The following is a 20,073-nucleotide window of genomic DNA, read 5'->3' as shown; positions in this document are numbered from 1 at the left end:
AAAGCTTTATTGAAGAGGCTTGCAAGCGGGGAAGAGGAGAGCCTAAACTACACTTACCCAGTCTCACAGAACAAAAGACGTGCCTGGGTTTTTAAAAGATTCATGTTTATTCACAGGCATAGGCAGCGATATGTTAACTATGGTATGCACACAGCTGCTTTCTAAGATGGCTCCTGTCCTGGAGGGCTCTGCGATTTGTAGCATGACTTATTATGGGGTGTTGCACCTGCACAGTCTGAGTTCGATTCCCCAGCTGCGACTGCAGCCCCTCGCTGCCCCTGGTGGAAGGTCACACAGAGGTCACAGGTGGATGTTCTGCGCATGTCCCTGGGGCTGGTTTTATTCAGCTGTTTCTGAAAGACAACTTTAAAGAAGTTTGTGGGCTGTTTTCTCATACTCTGCCCCATTGTTCTGGGGAATGGCTTTGTTTCTGCGCCCTGCCTCATTTCCTGTTACTTCATTTGCAGGTTTGGGGGCCCCTCTGTTTCCTGTCTTAGGGTCAGTATGAGTTGGAATCAACTCAGCAGTGAGTAGCCCCAGTGGGGCGGTGGGGATAGAAGTTTGATCCCTAGCAGAGAGTAAGCATTGGAGAAGTGGAGCTCAATTTACAAGGTCTTAAAAACCTTAGGAAAGCAAGTGTTAGGGTGGTAGCTTGAAGGGGTAGCAGAGTAACAACCACGGCAATTCTGAGTGAAACTCTGGCCAGCCACCACCCCTTTCCTCTACCTTCCATATGCCTGTGTTCTTGTATTCTCTTCCCTACCTGCTCATCTTTTCTAGCCCCTCTGACTGTAGTTCCGTGTTTGTACAGAACAGCTTTGCAGATAAGCTCAGGAAATCTGTAGCCCAGGTGAGAGGAAAGGGGAGGGAGCTCGTATTTGCTGAGCACTGACCAAATGCCAGGCCCTGGCACATGTTTTACCCAGGTTATCTTGTTTAATCCTCACAACCATCCTATGAGGTGGGTATTTTATAGAAAAGCAAACAAGTCTGGAGAGAATAAGTAATTTACCTGAGGTCATGTAGCAGGGATTTTGTGTGTACGAGAATTAAGTCTAAATATTATTTTTGAGGAAAATGGTGGAGTTCTTCTGCTCCCCCACCTCTCACTCCCACTACTCCTAGAGGCCTTCAGCCCCTTGAACCCTCCTTTTTTATTTACCTCTTTTCCTTCTCTCCTCAGCCTGAATCCAAAGTTGATCACATTGACTCTCACCAGTGTTGAGCGAAGCAGACCACCTCTGCTGACCTGGGACCTGGAATATAATAGTGACCACTTGAATTTGCCTGAGGTCAGGGCCTCTACAGTACACAAGTCCAGGAAATGCCATCAATATCGTAATCTGTGTGAATGGCGCCCCCTGGAGTTGTGCTATGCACAGTGTAAGTAGCAGTACCTGGAGATCCCAACTGAAGTCTCTCTCTTTCTCTCCCCCTCTGTAAAAATGGCATGGGGTGGCTTCTGGCCTCCTCTAACTTCCCAAGGCGGAAGGAAAATCAAGACCGAATAGCCCAAGGCTAATTCCTTGAGGTGGAGGTCAGACATGCCCCCTCTCTCCACTATCTGTACCAATTCTGACATTAACCATCCCTCCACAGCACTCTCTACTTCTCCGTGAGTTCAATAATTTGGTGCAATGGCCACACAGAACTCACAGACCATACTCACAGTTATGGGGTTTATTAGGTTACAATTCAGATTCAGAAGCACTCAGGATACAATTCTTCCATCCAGACAACCTCGCATTATGTTTGCTAAATTAGAGGGTCAACGAAAACAAGGGAGACCCTCAATGAGACGAACTGAAACCATAGCAACAAAGATGGACTCAAACATGCTAATGACCATGAAGATGATGCAGAACTGGGCAACCTTCTGTTATGTATAAGGTTGCCATGAGTTGGAGGCTACTCAATGGAAACTAAAAACAAGAGTATCCCTTAGAAACTGAGACAACAATCTGTAAGTGTATATATACAAGAGTATAGAGTGTTTCTTGTGGAACAACAATCAAAAAGGGAATTATTGAATATATGTATGGTCTGTCAACACCATGGAATTTATGTCGTTTTTAAAAATAATGAATTAGAATTATATCTATTGACTTGGAGAGGTTTTTATGACATATAGCTTAATGACAAAGTAAAGATGCAGAAAGTACGTATAGCATAATTTTTGTAAAATAATATTCAAATCCCTCTAAAAAAAAAAACAGCCTCTTAGCTGTGCCTGCAGCCATACCTCTCTCTAGCCCCTGGCCTCTGCCCTTCTTGGGCAAGTGTTACAAAGCTCTTTCAGCTCTGCCAATAAGTGCCCTCGAGGCACCCAACTCTGCCAGTAAGCCTTCACCGAAGACACTCAGGTCTAGCTCTGTGGGTCAGCAAATCTAGCTCCACCAAGTGCCCGGGGGCACCCTACTCCACCAGCAAACCTCCTTCGAGAAGGCACTCAGGTTTCTTGCTCCATGGGCTGGGAAGCCTACCACTCTGTCTCCTTCTGGTCTCCTGCCAGTATCCTGGTTCTGCTGCCTCTGCTGCTACCGTTTCTCTGCTGCTGCTTCTTGCGGTCTTGGTATCTTCGGTATTAAAGCTCTCTCTCTGTCTCCTGGGCCTAGGAGGGCCTTAGCACAGGGATCCCAGGTCTAAAGGGCATACTCTGCTTCTGGCTGCTCTTCCTTGGTGGTGGTGAGATCCTCTCTTCCCACCTCTGGGATGGCTCATTTTAAGCCCAGTGGGATGGCAAAACTGACCAAACCCCTTGATAGGCCACAATTACCTTATTTGCATAGTCCCACTCAATCACTTGGGTGGAAGTTACAGGACCATGGCAAGAAAGGCCATACAAAAGTAATTCATCACACTGCACCCTCCCTCCCTTTCTCTCTTTCTCCTTTGTTCTCTTTTCCTCCTTCCCTCCCTCCCTCCCTCCCTCCCTCCCTCCCTCCCTCCCTCCCTCTCGCCCCCATTTCTTGAACCAGCAAACAAGATGTGGAAAGGACATATGTGAGCTCAAGGTTTCAGTCATGTGAGTAGACCCGGCTACCTGGTGTGTCCTTGTTCCTTGTGGAGGCATACCTGAAGTTCATTGATCTCAGCAGTTTGCACAGAGTGAAGAATCCTCCAGAAGTACAGGCCTGCTGCCTTTATAGTGTTTTTAGGGTAACGCATGCCGGGAACCCAGAGTCTTCTACTTTGTGCAAATCTCTAGCTAGTATGTTTATCAGCCAGTCAGTGTTGTGGTGGCCAAGGCATTCACAACCTGGTGTAGCTCATCTTTCAGCTCTCCAGATGGTTGGAATGCGTGGATGTGTTTTTCCTCAAGTACCTGTGTTTGCCAAGCAACGGTTTTGGGGCCTGCCCCTGCCACACAGTCCTTCGAGTGTTCCTAGTCAACCCTTATGCAGTGAGGCTCACCAAATTACATTCTTATGGCTCCCCAGCCACTTGTAGAAGTTATTGCTCATCTTGATAAGACAAGATTATTACCAAGAGTAGTTCAGGGCCAGGACACTCAGTGTGAAATTTCTCCCTCCTGCCTGACATTTGGTTGTCTGGGGCAATATTTGACAGTTGTGGCTATCCCTTTAGCAATTTTATCATTCGTTACAACTCATGTTGTCCTTCATCTTTCTCTGCCACCATTTCATGGTCTCTGAATTCTCTGAAATTACCTGTCTCTGCCTGGTTGCCTGAGTCAGGTATAAATTGGATATAAGTTTGGCTGGGTTGAAATAGACCCAGAATGATGGTGAATTAAATTAAGACAATTTTATTTTTCTTGCATGTAAAAAGTTCAAGTTAATATGGAGGCTCTGCTTCACAAAGACTTCAGCAGCCAAGACTCCTTCTATCTTGTTATTCCACCATTCCTGCAGTGATTTCCTTATTCACATCTGGGGATAGCATTCCAGCCAGCGGGAATGGGAAAAGTGAAAGGGGAAGGAGAGTCCATTCCATTTGAGTGTCTGACCCAGAAGGTGCACGCCACGTCTACTCATGTCCCTTTGGTTGGAATGTTTCTAGCTGCAACAGAGGCTGGGAAATGCAGTCTTTATTCAGGGCCGCACGTGCCCATCTCACAATTTTAGTCTTATGGAAAAAGGGCAGTCTGTGCCACAGGCTAGTTCCAGACTGTTGGCCTGTCCTGTCAGACCCTCCATTTCCATAGGTTAAGCCTTTTAGCCTTCTCTTGGTTGTGAAACAAACAAACAAAAAAACCATCACCTCCTCCTGATAGTCCGTTTATATCTCGGTCCACCACCCCTGCCTTGGTGATGCTGGATGTCTTAGTCATCTACTGCTGCTATAACAGAAATACCACAAGTGGGTGGCTTTAACAAACAAAAATTTATTTTCTCACCGTTTAAAAAGCTCATTGCCATGGAGTCAATTCTGACTCACAGGGACCTTATAGGACAGAATAGAACTGCCCCATAGGGTTTCCAAGGCTGTAAATCTTTATGGAAGCAGACTGCCACATTTTTCTCCCATGGAGTGGCTGGTGGGTTAGAACCCCCGACCTTTTGGTTAGCAGCCAAGCACTAAATCACTGCACCACCAGGGCTCCGCTCACAGTTTAGGAGGTTAAAAGTCTGAATTCAGGGTACCAGCTCTAGGGGGAGGCTTTTTCTGTCTGCTCTGGGGGAAAATCCTTGTCTCAGCTTCTCTAGCTAGCAATCTTCGGAATTTCTGAGCTTGAAGGCTGATTTGCCTCAGTCTCTTCGGCAGTGGGTTTGGCTTTTTTTTTTTCTTCAGATAGTGTAAGTCTTCCCTGCCTGCTTTTTTTCTGTGCCTAATCTGCTGCTCTTTTATATCTCAAAAGTGATTGCTTTAAGACATACCCTACACGGATATGTACTCATTAAGATACCCGTACGTATCCAAAAAAAAAAAAAAACAATAAAAAAAACCCCACTGCTGTGGAGTCAATTTCGACTCATAGCGACCCTATAGGACAGAGTAGAACTGCCTCATAGAGTTTCCAAGGAGAGCCTGATGGATTTGAACTGCTGACCTTTTGGTTAGCAGCCATAGCACTTAACCATTACTCCACCAGGGTAAGGAATTTATAGCACATATTTTTTGGCGACACAATTCAATCCATAACACTGGCGATCAAGTTTTGCTGAAACCATTCTAGAAGTAAGGTGACTTTGAGGTTATAGAATGCTTATCGTCTGTCTAGAGTCCGTTATCTCCTCCAGCTTCACGAATCCCCTAGCCACTGCTGGCAAAATGGACAAAGAAGTATTTAATAAAGCAATGTCCACATACAACCCCACACTCACCCCTCCTTTTTGAGCTTCCTTTCAGTGAAGGCTGAGTAGAGGATACTCCCTTTTCACCTGTTGATAGTTCTTGTATGCTGTTTCTGGTTTTGGTAGAAAGCATGTCTTGTAGTTTATATTGGGGTGATGGTGTATATTTGTTTCTCTGAAAGTCTAGCCCATCTTCTATTTACTCCCACTGCCTCAGGTAGATGGAATGATGGGGAGAAAATCCAGGTTGTGTCCTGAGAGAGGGTCAGCCTTGCACATCAAGGGTGATAAAATGAGTTCCTTGATTGAGCAATAGTTGCAATTTTTCATACACCTGAAGATATGATAGTTGCCAAGGTTCCCCACGGTTGCAGAAGCAGTAGCCACTCAAAATAATAATCTTATGACATGAGGTCTTTCCTGGTTTTGGAATATTGTTTGCATATATACCATGCCATCCTGGCATATTGTTACTCACACCTAATATATAGGCATGAGACCTATATATTATCAACTGGTCAAATGGCAGGTCCATTTGGTTCCTGGGTTGTTGGTGCCTTATGGGGGGTAAGACAGCATACAGGACATGTCCTGGCATTGTCACTGCTTCATATTTTAATACTGGATCATGATCTCACGCACAGAGAAGCATGGTGACATGTCTTCAGGGTCCTAATCCCTCATAAACCATAAGGCTAACTCAGTCTGTCAGGTGAGATTATTTACCTGAGCATTTCAGTGGCTCAAGGGTGTGTGCCCTTATGAGATGAGCTCTTGAGTTGGGGGTATTCATCACCTCCTCACAGTCTCACCACAGCTCCTACCTCACAAGGAATTCCCCTTGATGAATCCAATCCTGGGCCTTCTAGGTCACTGAGTGCTCTGTTATCCCCACTGTGATACCTCAGGAATTTCTGTAGATATTTGGGTTATGATTTCCTCTTGTCAGATGCTTCACAGACCCCTGGGCTTATTGTCTGGGCCCTCCATTTGTCAGAATACACACTCTTATCATAGTCCTGGGTCTTGGAGACTTGGTCCACTCCTGGGAGAATGTGTAGCATAGTTTTATTTAATGCAAAGTTGGCCACTGTGAGATGCATCATCTTAAGAACCTTTCTTTCTGACCAAAGTGGGTTGTTACTTCTTTACTGTATTGGTTCTCTTGAGGTTGCCATAATAAAGTACCACAAATTGGGTGGTTTAAAAAAATAGAAATTGGGCCTGACAGAGACTGGAGAAACCCTGAGAGTATGGCCCCTGGACACCCTTTTAGCTCAGTAATGAAGTTATTCCTGGGGTTCACACTTCAGCCAAAGATTAGACAGGCCCATAAAACAAAACAAGATTAAAGGGGCACACCAGCCCAGGGGCAAGGACAAGAAGTCAGGAGGGGACAGGAAAGCTGATAATGGAGAATCTAAGGTTGAGAAGACAAGAGTGTTGACATGTTGTGGGGTTGGTAACCAATGTCACAAAGCAATACGTGTACTAACTGTTTAATGAGAAGCTAGTTTGCTCTGTAAACCTTCACCTAAAGTGCAATAAAATGATAATTTTTAAAAAGTAGAGATTTATCATCTCACAGTTCTGGAGGCTAGAAGTCTGAATTCAAGATGTCAACAGGGCCGTGCTCTCTCTGAAGGCTCTAGAAGATCTTCCCTTGCCTCTTCCTAGCTTCTAAGGGTTGCTGGCAATCTTGGCATTCATTCCCTCGCTTGTAGACACATCACTTCAATCTCCACCTCCATCTTCACGTGGCTGTCTTCCCTCTGTGTCTCTCCATCCCTGTATCTTTTCTCTTCTTATAAGAATACCACTCACATTGGATTAGGACCCACCCTACTCCGGTATGACCTCACGTTAACTAGTAACATCTTCAAAGACTTTATTTCTAAACAAGGTCACGTCCTCAGGTACCAGAGATTAGGACTTCAACATATCTTTTTGGGGGACACAATTCGATCCATAATACTTTTACTTATTTACTCAGCTCTTCTAGGCCCTGTGGATGTAATAGAGGACAGAATAAAGTCCTAATGCAGGTTGGTGTTTCAAAAACCCCTGCTTCTTTGCGTCTTGGAGGAGGGCTATGATTCTGTCTGCCTGAGGATGTGGTATTGACTAGTGTTAACCACCTCTAATGGGTGGGGCAGAACAAGCCTTTCCTGGGTGTGTCCCCAACACTCACCGGGCGTGCCTCATGCTGACATGGCACACTGGTACCCGCGCCCTCAACTTCCTGAATATCCATCTCCACTCCTTTTGACTGGTCTGCTACTAGCAGTTGACCCCACTTTTGCTAGCCTGGAGTGGGGTGTACTCTTAAACATCTACTCTAACCAAAGGCCTGTTCTTGAGATGGTGGAGGTCACCTGGAAGACCTGAAGCCTCATGCCCAGAGGCCATGGGACATTGCTTCCTCACTCTCTGCCCACTTTATTAATACCTTGACATGGGGCTTTCTGTTTCCTGGAGGTCCTGAAGTTAAGACCTCACCCTGGAAGTGCTTATCCTTTTGCTTTCACAAGTCCTTGTGAGGGTGTAGGAATGTAGTTGAACCTCTTCCCCCCTTTCTCTTGTTCATAAACAAGGGCTTAGGATTTAGGTTTGGTCCACGATCCCCATTTCCTCCTACTCATCATCAGTTTCACTTTTTTTCTTTGCTCCAAGTGTGTTGGGACCAATGGATGCATCTTCAATGGCCGCTTGAAAGCTTTTAAGACCCCAGACACCACTCACCAAAGTGGGATGCAGAAGATTTTCTTAATTACCTTTGTTATACCAGTTGACCTAGATGTCCCCCGAAACCATGGTCCTCAGAGCCCAGCCCCATCTATTCTGTCCCCAAAGTGTTTGGTCGTGTTCAGGAAACTTAGCTTTTACTCTAGTCCAGTTGTGCTGAATAGTCACTTCCACTTTTGGACTGCCCCCCTTCCTGGAGCTTGTCTGGAGAGCCCCCTACTCCTTACTCTTGCCCTCTCTCAAATGTCCTCCAAGCTTACCTGTGCTTTCCATAGTGGTCAGCTCGAAATCTGGCAGAGTCCGGCTAAAGAATGATTTGAGAAAGGGCTAGTTGGGCAGCTCAATGGGAATACTCCTTTTAAATTAGGAGGTCATAGCACTGTAAACTGCCTTCAGTTCCTCACCTCCAGGCTTGTAGGTTGTCTCAGTGCATGTGGAGTGCTACAAGCATTTAGCAATCCACCCCACAGGCTGAGACTGAGTACCTCTATTCAGAGCCTAGCGCGTAGCATGCATTCACCACCACCCCCGTCACCTGCTCCAAACCAGGAAGCAGAAGTCCGGGAAGGCTGACTTGAGCCACAGCCCCCCTTCCTTTCCGTAAACCTTCAGCTCCTTTAATCTCTGGATCTCAGGATGTTCGTGAGTGCCTAATCAGGCCATCTCTGTAACAGGGATGTGCAGAGTGTTTCATTCTTCTTGAACTTTCCTTGCTCCTCTCTTGAACTGAAAGGTCATTCTAACAAAATCCTGCCTACATCTGCCAAATGGGGTGTGGCAGCCGCGAATGCTGGACTGGTTTGGACGATTGCTGAGAACAGTGACATGGTGTTTTCACTTCATTTTATTGCCAGGCAAGCACCCAGGCTGTGCGAAGACTGCTCACGAGGTCAGGAATAACAGTGGTGAGATGGTTATGGCTCCTCAGTGCCTCCTTTGCTCCTCATGGAGGCATTCCAGAAGTTCTGTGGTCACAGCAGCCTCAGGAGGGAGGGACCTGCCAAGTCACAGGTAACCAGACTCATCGGGTCGCTACCTTTTATATCGTTTTAATTTTGGGGGCCTTGTGGCACAGTGGTTAAGAGCTCAGCTGATAACCAAAAGGTCAGCAGTTTGAATCCACCAGCTGCTCCTTGGAAACACTTTGGGCAGTTCTCCTCTGTCCTATAGGGTCACTATGAGTTGGTATCAACTTGATGGCAATGGTTTTGTTTTGGTTTCTTGAATGTTGTGGGTGAGATGAGACTGAGGTGTCACCCAGGTCTAACGTTCCTGATTTCTTGCCTAGCCAAGGCCTGCTGTCCAAACCAGTTGTCATTGAGTGGATCCCAGCTCATGGCCACCACATGTATTTCAGAGTAGAACTGTGCTCCACAGAGTTTTCAATGGCTGATTTTTCAGTAGATCACCAGGCCTTTCTTCTAAGGTACCTCTAGGTGGATTTGAACCTCCAACCTTTCGGTCTACAGTAACTGTTTGCACCACACAGGGACTTTATTTCTTGCAATTGCATCTTTATGCTGGGGCCTGATCTCCATGCCAAGCTATTGAAGTGTCCCTGGGAACATCCTGTCCTATTCTTCTCATCCATGGTTCTGACAACCATTTTGTTTTCCCTCTTCTTAAGTTCAATACTCATCCCATCCCCTCATTTTCTTGACAACTTGGTTTCCTGTTTCACTGAAAAAGTTGAGGCCATCCCATAAGATCCTTCTTAATTTCTTCTTTCTGGTCTCCAAGGCCAACTTCCTCCCCTGTTGCCTTGAATTCATCCCCTCCCACCAGACCTTTCTCTGTCTGAAATCTGCTTTCTCTCTTCATCCTCTCCTTCTCTGATGGCTTCCTCCCCTGAGGCTATAATGATACTCAAGTCTCTTTGTCTCTTGCATTGTGAACCTAGTGCTAAATCTCAAGCTTTCTTCCCTCCCATGTTGCACACTTCATAAGCATAATCTTAGTAGCTGTACTATATGATATGGTGTGGAAGTATCAACATGTACTTAACCACTTTTCTGCTGTTATGCTCATATGTTTAGGTGCTTCTAATTCTTTGTCATTATAAATAAAATGCAAACAATATTACTGTGCATTAAGAAATCTCTTTTCCCTAAAAAAAAAAAAAAAAAATCCCTTAATTAGTCTTCTTTGCTGTCGATTCAAACTCATAGAGACCCTACAGGACAGAGTAGAACTGCCCCATGTGGTTTCCAAGGATCAGCTGGTGGATTCGAACTGCCGGCCTTTATGGTAGTAGCTGAACTCTTAACCACTGCACCGCCAGGGCTCCATAAAATGAGTTAATCCATATTAAATATTTAGGCAGGCGCTTGACACGTAATAAGAGCTCAATAAATGTTAGAAATGACAATAATTATCTAATCTAATTAGATAATATTTATCTAATTAGATAATAATATTAATAATAATTAGATAATAATATTTATCTAATTAGATAATTGTTAGATAATTATCTAATTAGATTTTATCTAATCTCCGCTTCCTTTGTTTTTTTAATTTTATTGTGCTTTAGATGAAAGTTTACAGCGCAAATTAGTTTCTCATTCAAAAATTTATACATGAATTGTTTTGTGATAGCAGCTGCAATCCCTGCAGTGTGTCAGCACTCTCCCACTATACACACGGGTTCCCTGTATCCATTCGTCCACTCTCCCTGCCCATTTCTGCCTTCTCATCTTTGCTTTTGGACAGGTGTTGCCTATTTGCTCTTGTATACTACATTGAACAAAGAAGCACATTCCTCATGTGTTACTGTTAGTTTTATAGGCCTGGCTAATCTTTGGCTGAAAGGCGGACTTTGGGAGTGGCTTCAGTTCCGAGTTATCAGGGTGTCTTAGGCTGGGTTCTTTAGAGAAGCAAAACCTGTGCGGCATATAAATACATATAGACAGAGATTTACATAAAGGAAATGGCTCCCACAGTTGCAGAGGCTGAAAAGTCCCAAGTTCGTGGGTCAGGCTGGATGCCTCTCCTGGCTCATGTAGTTGCAGGTGCTGGTGAATCCAGGGTTGGAATGTCAGATATCAGGCGTCTGGGTCACAGACTGTAGAGGCAGACAAATCCCAAGATCGACAGGTAAAATGACGGGTAAGCTGCTAACTCAAGTCCCAAGAACCAGAGGTCAGATGAACAGGAGCCAGCTGCAGGATCCAGAGCAGGCAAAAGCCAGTGAGCCTTGCGGAAAGTCCACCTGTATTGGATGCAGACCACATCCCCAAGGAAACTCGCTTTCAACTGATTGGCTGCTCACAGCAGATCTCATCATGGAGGTGATCACATTATATCAGATCTCGTTATGGAGGTGATTACATCATTAAAAAGCTGCCAAACTACATCATAACTGCCAAACCACTGAGAACCATGGCCTAGCCAAGTTGACATACAAATTTAAACCATCACGCAGGGTATCCAGGGGCCATAGTCTCGGGGGTTCCTCCAATCTCCGTCAAACTGGTAAGTCTGGTCTTTGTGAATTTGAATTTTGTTCTGCATTTTCCCCCTGCTCTGTCCGGGACCCTCTATTGTGATCCCTGTCAGAGCAGTCGGAGGTGGTAGCCACCATCCAATTCTTTTGGGCTCAGGCTGGTGGAGGCTGTGATTCATATGGTCCATTAGTCCTTTGGACTAATATTTTCCTTGTGTCTCTAGTTTTCTTCATTCTCCTTTGCTCTGGATGGGATGGGGCCAATACATGTATTTTAGATGGCTGCTCGAAAACTTTTAAGACCCAGACACTACTCGCCAAAGTAGGATGTAAAATATTTCCTATATGAACTATGTTATGCCAGTTGACTTAGATGTCCCCCAACAGCATGGTCACCAGCCTTCTGCCTCAATAATTCGGTCCCTCAAGGTGTTTGGATGTGTCCAGGAAGCTTCTATGTCTTTGCCTTGGGCAAGTTGTGCTGACTTCCCCTACATTGTGTGCCGTCTTTCCCTTCACCAAAGTTAACACTTGCCTACTATCTAGTCAGTGATTTCCGCTCCCAACCCCTCTCCTCCCTCGTAACCATCAAAGATTTTGTGTGTGTGTGTGTAAACCTTTTCTTTTTTTTTTTTTAATATGGCCTCATATAATATTTGTTCTTTTATGATTGACTCTGCTCAACATAATGCCTCCAGATTCATCCATGTTGTGAGATATTTCTTAGATTCATCATTGTTCTTTCTTCACTTTCTTATCTAAACATCTCAAAGGAGTTGACTCCACTCACTCTCCCCTTTAACACCTCCCATTTAATCCTCAGCCCACTGAAACTGATCTCATGAAGGTTATGTCTAGTTGCCAGACCCCGTGACAACGTTTTAGTTCCTGTTAGGCCTCTTTGCTGCTTTTGCCACTGTTGTACATTCCTCCTCTTAAAATTTTTATTCCTCTGGCTTTTGTGGCTCTCTTTCTATTTCTCTATTTCATCTCTTTTGTGGACTTCTCTTCAAGGCTTCTGTCTCTGTCCAGAGCCGGGACACTGACAGGGTAGTTGATAGGAAGTTAGGGACTCGGGGCAATAAGAGTGCAGCATGAGACTCCTGGGGGCCCGTAAGCTACCACATGAGGGAAAAGTATTTATTAGTTTGATCCATTGCTGATATTTGATCATCAGCCTATAAAAACAGCAATTTTATCTGGTTCAATCTAAAATTTTCAAAGTTGCTTCAGCAGGGCCCCTATGAACGACACGTAAGCCGATTATGATCTAGTTGATTCCCACTCGTGGCAATCCCCTGTGTTACAGAGTGGCACTGCAATTCCATAGAGTTTTCAGTTGGTGACCTATTGGAAGCAGATCACCAGGCCTTTCTTCCTAGGTGCCTCCAGTTGGGTTCGAACTGTCAACCTTTTGGTTAGTAGTCAAGGACTTAACCATGTGAGCCCCTGAGGGCCCCGCAACTACATTTAAGACAAGGATCTTAGGTGGCCTGCCTAGTCAGAGGAAACTAGGAACAAATTACATCAGAGAAGCCTCCTTTTTACAACTAGCAACACTGCAGTTACAGAAAGTAGCATATAGTGTCAGTTTTGAGTTGCCAGAGTCTTATTTGAAGCCACATATAGCCATAAAGCAGCTCTTTTTCCTGCTGAAAAGTTTACAGTTGACTTTAAAATTGCCCTCACTATTGCAGGAGGACAGAGAAGTACAGTAAATCTCTGTCTCTGAGACTGGGAAGCCTGCTCTGGGGTAATTTTTCAGAGTAGGCGCCAAAGTTCTATCATTTTATGAATCTGCACAGCAGGCTCTAAGGAAGAGTAGCGGCTAGTTTTAGAGATAGAGTTGGTAAAGACTTGGCACTTATAAGGAAAATCCTGAAAATTCTCTGCAAAAGAACACAAGTCTTGATATAAGGAGGCCTCCACTTGAGCACAGAGAATGAGCTGCTTACTCCTATGGGACCTGAATCAAGTCAAACTCTCTGAGCCTCAGTTTCTTCATCTACAAATGGGGTTGTTAATACCTACCTCTTAAGACTGTTTTGAGGATTACAAGACATAGACTCTGCTCTGAAAATGCTAGCTTTTATGACATGGGTCATAGAAGATGTCAAGCAGTTTGCATACATCAGGCTGATGAAAAAAGAAGATCTGAACGAAACAAGATAAAGATAAGTCACCAGAGATCTTTGGTTAAGGACTGAAAGTTAATACCACACTCCCACTCTATAGTATCAATATTTTGCTGCACTTTTATTTACGCTTAAATTTACAGCTTAATAACTACCTATGGTTCTTGTATTAGTCAGAATTCCCCAGAGAAACAGAACCAATAGATGTATGTACATATAGAGAGAGAGAGAGACAGAGTACGTGTATGTGTATATACCAAACCTATTACCGTCAAGTTGATTCCAACTCACGGTAACCCCATATACAACACAGTAGAACTGCTCCACAGGGCTTTCTTGGTCGTACTCTTTATGGAAGCAGGTTGCCAGGCCTTTCTTCTGTGGTGCCACCGGATGGGTCCGAACTGTCAACCTTTCAGTTAGTAGTCAACACGTGTGTGTATATGTAAATATATATATATGTGTGTATATGTAAATATATATGTGTGTGTATATGTAAATATATATATTTACGTATATATACATATTTACGTATGTGTATATATTTACATATATACGTGTGTATATGTAAATAATATATATACACACACATTTATGTATGTATATACACATATATATACATATATATATATATATACACAAAACCAAACCCAGGGCCGTCAAGTAGATTCCAGCTCATAGCGACTCTATAGGACAGAGTAGAACTGCCCCATAGAATTTCCAAGAAGCGCCTGGCGGATTCGAACCGCTGACCCTTTGGTTAGCAGCCATAGCACTTAACCACTACGCCACCAGGGTTTCCTATATATATATATATATATGGATCCCTGGTGGCCCAATGGTTAAGATAGGGCTGCTAACAAAAAGGCTGGCAGTTCGAATCCACCAGCCACTCCTTGGAAATCCTATGGGGCTGTTTTATTCTGTCCTATAGGGTTGCTATTTTTTTTTTTTTTTTATAGGGTTGCTATTAGTCAGAATCGACCCGACGGCAACAAGTTTAGTTTTATATATATATATATATATATATACACACACATATATATGTATGTCGTTATAATACTTTACATTGTCTTCAGCCACCCTTTGAAATCTTCTGTTCAGCTTTTTTACTTCATCATTTCCTCCTTTTCCTTTAGCTATTCGACATTCAGGAGCAAACTTCAGAGTCTCTTCTGACATCTATTTTGGTCTTTTCTTTCATTCTTGTCTTTTTAATGACCTCTTGCTTTCTTCATGTATGAGGTCCTTGATGTCATTTCGCAACTTTTCCAGTCTTCAGTCATTAGTGTTGAGCACTTCAAATCTATTCCTGAGATGGTCTCTAAATTCAGGTGGAATATACCCAAGGTCATACTTTGGCTCTCTTCGACTCGTTCTTCAGTTTCAACTTGAACTTGCATGTGAGAAATTGATGGTTTGTTCCGCAGTCGGCCTCTGGCCTTGTTCTGACTGATGATACTGAACTTTTCCATTGCCTCTTTCCACAGATGTAGTCGACTTGATTCCTGTGTATTCCATCTGGCAAGGTCCATGTGTATAGTTACCGTAATGTTGGCGAAAAAAATCATTTGCAATGAAGAAGTCGTTGGTCTTGCAAAATTCTATCATGTGATCTCCAGCATCATTTCTATCACCAAGGCCATATTTTCCAACTACCGAGCCTTCTTCGTTTCCAACTTTCGCATTGCAATCACCAGCAATTATCAGTGCATCCTGATTGCATGTTCGATCAATTTCATACTGCAGAAATTGGTAAAAATCTTCAATTTCTTCAACTTCGGCCTTAGTGGTTGGTGTGTAAATTTGAATAATAGTCGTACTAACTGGTCTTCCTTGTAGGCATATGGATATTATTCTATCATTGACAGCGTTGCACTTCAGGATAAATCTTGAAGTGTTCTTTTTGACAATGAATGTGACGCTATTCCTCTTCAAGTTGTCGTTTCCAGCATAGTAGACCATATGATTGCCTGATTCAAAATGGCTAATACCAGCCTATTTCAGCTCACTAATGCCTAGGATAGCAATGTTTTGGGTTCCATTTCATTTTTGACGATTTCCAATTTTCCTAGATTCATACTTTGTACATTCTATGTTCCAGTTATTAATGGATGTTTGCAGCTGTTTCTTCTCATTTTGAGTCACGCCACATTAGCAAATGAAGGCCCCAAAAGCTTGGCTCCATCCAAGTCATAAAGGTTGACCCTGCTTTGAGGAGGCAGCTCCTCTGTAGTAGTATTTTGAGTGCCTTCTAACCTGAGGGGCTCATCTTTAGCACTATATCAAACAATGTTTCGCTGCTGTTCATAAGATTTTCACCAGCCAATTTTTTCACAAGTAGACCACTAGGTCCTTCTTCCTACTCTCTCTTAGTTTGGTCGACCCTGCTGGTATTTGAAATACTGGTGATATAGCTTCCAGCATCACAGCAACATGTAAGCTACCACAGCATGACAAACTGACAGACGAGTGGTGGATAGAGAATATATAGAAAGAATGCCTATATATACAGTGTGTGTGTACATACACATATGTGTGTTAGAGAGACAGATTGAGAGAGATTTATTTTAAGGAATTGTCTCATGGGATTGTGACAGCTGGCAAGTCCAAAATCCATAGATCATGTGACAGTGTGGAAACTTCAGCAGAATATCTATACTAGCCTTTTTTCTTTTATTGTACTTTATTTTATTATTATTATTATTGTACTTTAGATAAAGGTTTACAGAACAAACTAGCTTCTCATTTAACAGTACATTTATTGTTCTGTGATATTGGTTACCAATCCCATGACATATCAACACTTTTCCTTCTCAACCTTGGGTTCCCTATTACCCGTTTTCCTGTCCCCTCCTGCATTCTAGTACTTGCCCCTGGGCTGGTGTGCCCCTTTAGTCTCTTCCTGTTTTATGGGCCTGCCTAATCTTTGGCCAGAGGGTAAGCCTCAGGAGTGACTTCAATACTGAGCTAAAAGTGTGCCCTGGGGGCCATATTTGCGGGGTTTCTCCAGTCTCTCTCAGGCCAGTAAGTCTGGCCTTTTTTTGTGAGTTAGAATTTTGTTCTACATTTTTTGCCAGCCCTCTCTAGAACCCTCTATTGTGATTCCCATCAGAACAGCTGGTGGTGGCAGCCGGGCACCATCTATTTGTCCTGGACTCAGCCTGGTGCAGGCTGTGGAGTTGTGGTCCATTAGTCCTTTGGACTAATCTTTCCCTTGTCTTTAGTTTTCTTCTTTCCCCCTTGCTCCCTACGGGATGTGACCAGTGGAGTATCTCAGATGAACGCTCACAAACTTTTAAGACCCCAGACACTACTCAACAAAGTAGAATGTAGAACATGTTTTTTTTTAAAACTATGTTATGCCAATTGAGCTAGATGTTCCTTAAGACCATGGTCTCCACAGCCCTCATCTATGTTAGCCTTGAGGCAGAATCCTTCTCTCAAAAACCTAAAGTTTTTGGCAAAAATTTTGTTACATACATATTTACCGCAATTAAAAAAAAAAAAACTAAATTTTTGTTCTTAAGCCCTTCAACTGATCGGATGAGACCCACTGACGTGATTGAGCTAATCTCCTTTACTTAGAGTCAACTATTAATTGTAAATGTTAATCACATCTACATACCTTCACAGTAATATCTGGATTAGTGTTTGATCAAACAAGTGGGCACCACAGCCTAGCCAAGGTGACATGTAAAATTAACCCTCACAGTTCTCTTTCCTTGATGCTGCTTTCTCCCTCATTTCCTACATTTATTAAGCCACCAGATGACCCTTATCTGCATTCCCCACTATCCTATTAGCTCAGGCCTCCACCCTTTATGGCTTGGATATTGACAAGAGCTTCCTAACTGGTCTTTTGCCTTCATCCAATCTAATCCACTCTCCACACCAGAGCCAGACTGATCTTGTACAATATAAAATAGATCATGTCATTTCCCTACTTGAAATGTCTCAGTGGTTTCCTACTGTTTTTAGGATAAGCCCAAACTTTTTAACAGAATTGCAAGGACTTTATATTCTGGCTCCCACTTGCCTCGCAATCTTCGTTGTCTGCTGTCTTAGTTATCTAGTGCTGCTATAACAGAAACACTACAAGTGGATGACTTTAATGGGCAGAAATTTATTTTCTCACAGTTAAGGAGGATGGAAGTCTGAATTCAGGGTGCCGGCTGTCGGGAAAGTCTTTGTCTGCTCTGGGGAAGGTCCTTGTCTCTTAAGCTTATGTTTCCTGGTTCCTTGGAGATCTTCATGTGGCTTGGCATCTATCTACCCCACCTCTGCTTGCTTAATCTGCTCCTTTTATATTTTGTAAGAGATGGACTCAAGACACCCTAGCTACTCCTGCCTTGTTAGCATAACAAAGACAATCCATTCCCAAATGGGCTTATAACCACAGGCATAGAGGTTAGGATTTATAACACATATTTTCGGGGGACACAATTCAATCTCTAACATCTGGCAACCCCACCTTTCTCATTCTGGCCCAAATGCTTCTGGGTCTGGGCCAGGCTGTTCCTCTCTCTTGAGTACTCTAGTCTGTTCTCCCATCACTCTTGTACCAGACTCATTTTTCAAATTTCAAGTTCCAAGTCACACAACCCAGAAAGTCTGTTTTTTGGGATATTAGATGGGGTGCTAGCCCATGTGTTCACATGGCACTCTGCTCTCCCCCATCCTAACCATGATCTCGTCATACCAAAATGACTCTTGTCTGTCTCCCCTTTAGGCTATAAGCTCTGAGAGGCTGCTATGTCAGCTGTCTTGCTTATCGTTGTAGCCTCAGCACCTAGGACACTGCCTGACACATAGTAGATGGTCAATAAATACTGGTTGAATTAATCAAAAATATTAAAAAAAAAATATTTTTTATTGAATTCCAAAAGGAAACAAACAAACAAACCTCCAGGCAATAATGTAGAGAGAAGATCCCAGGTGGGGACTGAGGTCAAGATTCAGGAGCCCAGAATGGGCCAGCTGGGTCAGCAGCCCCTCTTAAAGGACCCCACCTTAACCAGATTGATTGCTTCTGGATGGGCCTTAGGCTACTCTTGCACCTGCTCAGGATGGCTGCTGCTCCTTTTTTTTTGTTGTTGTTCATTTCAGTTGATTTGCTTAGAATGAATACTAGACCGTATTCTGCAATGCTGTCCTCAGAGGCTATTCCCCCAGGCCGTCTGCTAAACAGAAAGATCTACTGCCACAGAGTCAGTTCCAACTCATAACGACCCTACAGGACAGAGTAAAACTGCCCCATAGTGTTTTCCAGGCTCTAATCTTTCGACTCTATGGCAATGGGTTTGGTTTTTGGTTTCAGTCTTTACAGAAGCAGACTGCTATAACTTTCTCCCACAGAGTGGCTGGTGGGTTCGAATTGCTGACCTTTCAGTTGTTACCAGACTCGCGCTTAACGGCTGTACCACCAGAGCTCCTTTGCTGAACAAGAGCTCAAATAAGTTTCTTTGGAACTTCAGGAATTGTTAAAGCACCCAGTGGCAGAATGTTTGCAAAGATGACCACAAGTACATCTCCCATCTTGCATGAGTTTTTGCAGTGAGAGCTTGCCTCTGCTCTATTCTAATGGCAAAGCGGCACTGCGTGACTTCCAAGGTGAGCATTTAAGAGGCGGCGTAGATTTCGCCTTTATGCTGTCTAGGGGAAGCCGGCCGCCGTGCCGTAAAAAAGCTCGAGCCAACCCACAACAGCCAAAAGGCGGAAACACTCCAAGTTCCCGTCAACAGATGACAGGGTAAAGAAAATGTGGTACGTCCATACAATGGCATATTGATCAGCCATCAAGAGAAATGAAGTCCTGATACATGCTACCACACGGATGAACCTTTGAAAATATTATGCTGCTTGAAAAGAGCCAGATACAAAAGGACAAAAATTGTATGACTCCACTTCTATTACATATCCGAAACAAGCAAATGCATGGACACTAAAAAACTCATTAGCGGTTACCAAAGGCTGCAGGGATGGGCAAAGGAGGAGTTATTGCTTAATGGGCACAGAGTTTCTGTTCGGGATGATGAAAACGTTTTGGAAATAGATGGTGTGGTGATGATGGTTGCACAACATGGTGAATATAATTAATGTCACTGAATTGTACACTTAAAATAGCAAATTTTATGTTATATGTATATATATGTATGGACATCTGATGATGCGATGGTTAAGAGCTTGGCTGCTAACCAAAAGTCTGGCAGTTGGAATCCATCAGCCACTCCTTGGAAACCATATGGGGCAGTTCTACTCTGTCCTATGGGGTAGCTATTTGAGTCGGAATTGACGGCAACGGGCTATGGTATATACACGCATATATGTAAGTATACATACATTTGTTTACCAGAATAAAAATAATGAAACAAATAAAAGAAGAAATTTGAGCTAGACAACTGAATGATGAGGTAGCACATGCAATGAGAATGACCTCGTGGGACCGCTGAGCATGGGATGTGTGAGTGAAGCCTTCTACAGGTGTCTAGCT

General features: G+C 43.6%; 1 protein-coding gene across 5 annotated transcripts in view; it reads left to right on the top strand.

The window, feature by feature from the left end:
• The window catches only part of LOC111750858 (uncharacterized), a 43,462-nt gene that overhangs the window by 9,707 nt on the left and 13,682 nt on the right, over positions 1 to 20,073 (top strand). For 2 of the 5 annotated variants that reach the window (XM_064284789.1, XM_023548980.2), the window contains exons 2-3: positions 1,184 to 1,383; positions 8,858 to 9,014. The gene's annotated coding sequence lies outside the window, so the exon portion shown is untranslated. Of the gene's footprint in view, positions 1 to 1,183; positions 1,384 to 8,857; positions 9,015 to 15,070; positions 15,336 to 19,057; positions 19,194 to 20,073 lie in introns of all 5 variants that reach the window. The other 3 variants (XM_064284788.1, XM_064284787.1, XM_064284786.1) reach the window with 3 other exon arrangements.

This window comes from Loxodonta africana, chromosome 4 (assembly GCF_030014295.1).
Source record: "Loxodonta africana isolate mLoxAfr1 chromosome 4, mLoxAfr1.hap2, whole genome shotgun sequence".
Taxonomy (NCBI): Eukaryota; Metazoa; Chordata; class Mammalia; order Proboscidea; family Elephantidae; genus Loxodonta; species Loxodonta africana.
This window is presented reverse-complemented; position numbering and strand designations above follow the sequence as displayed.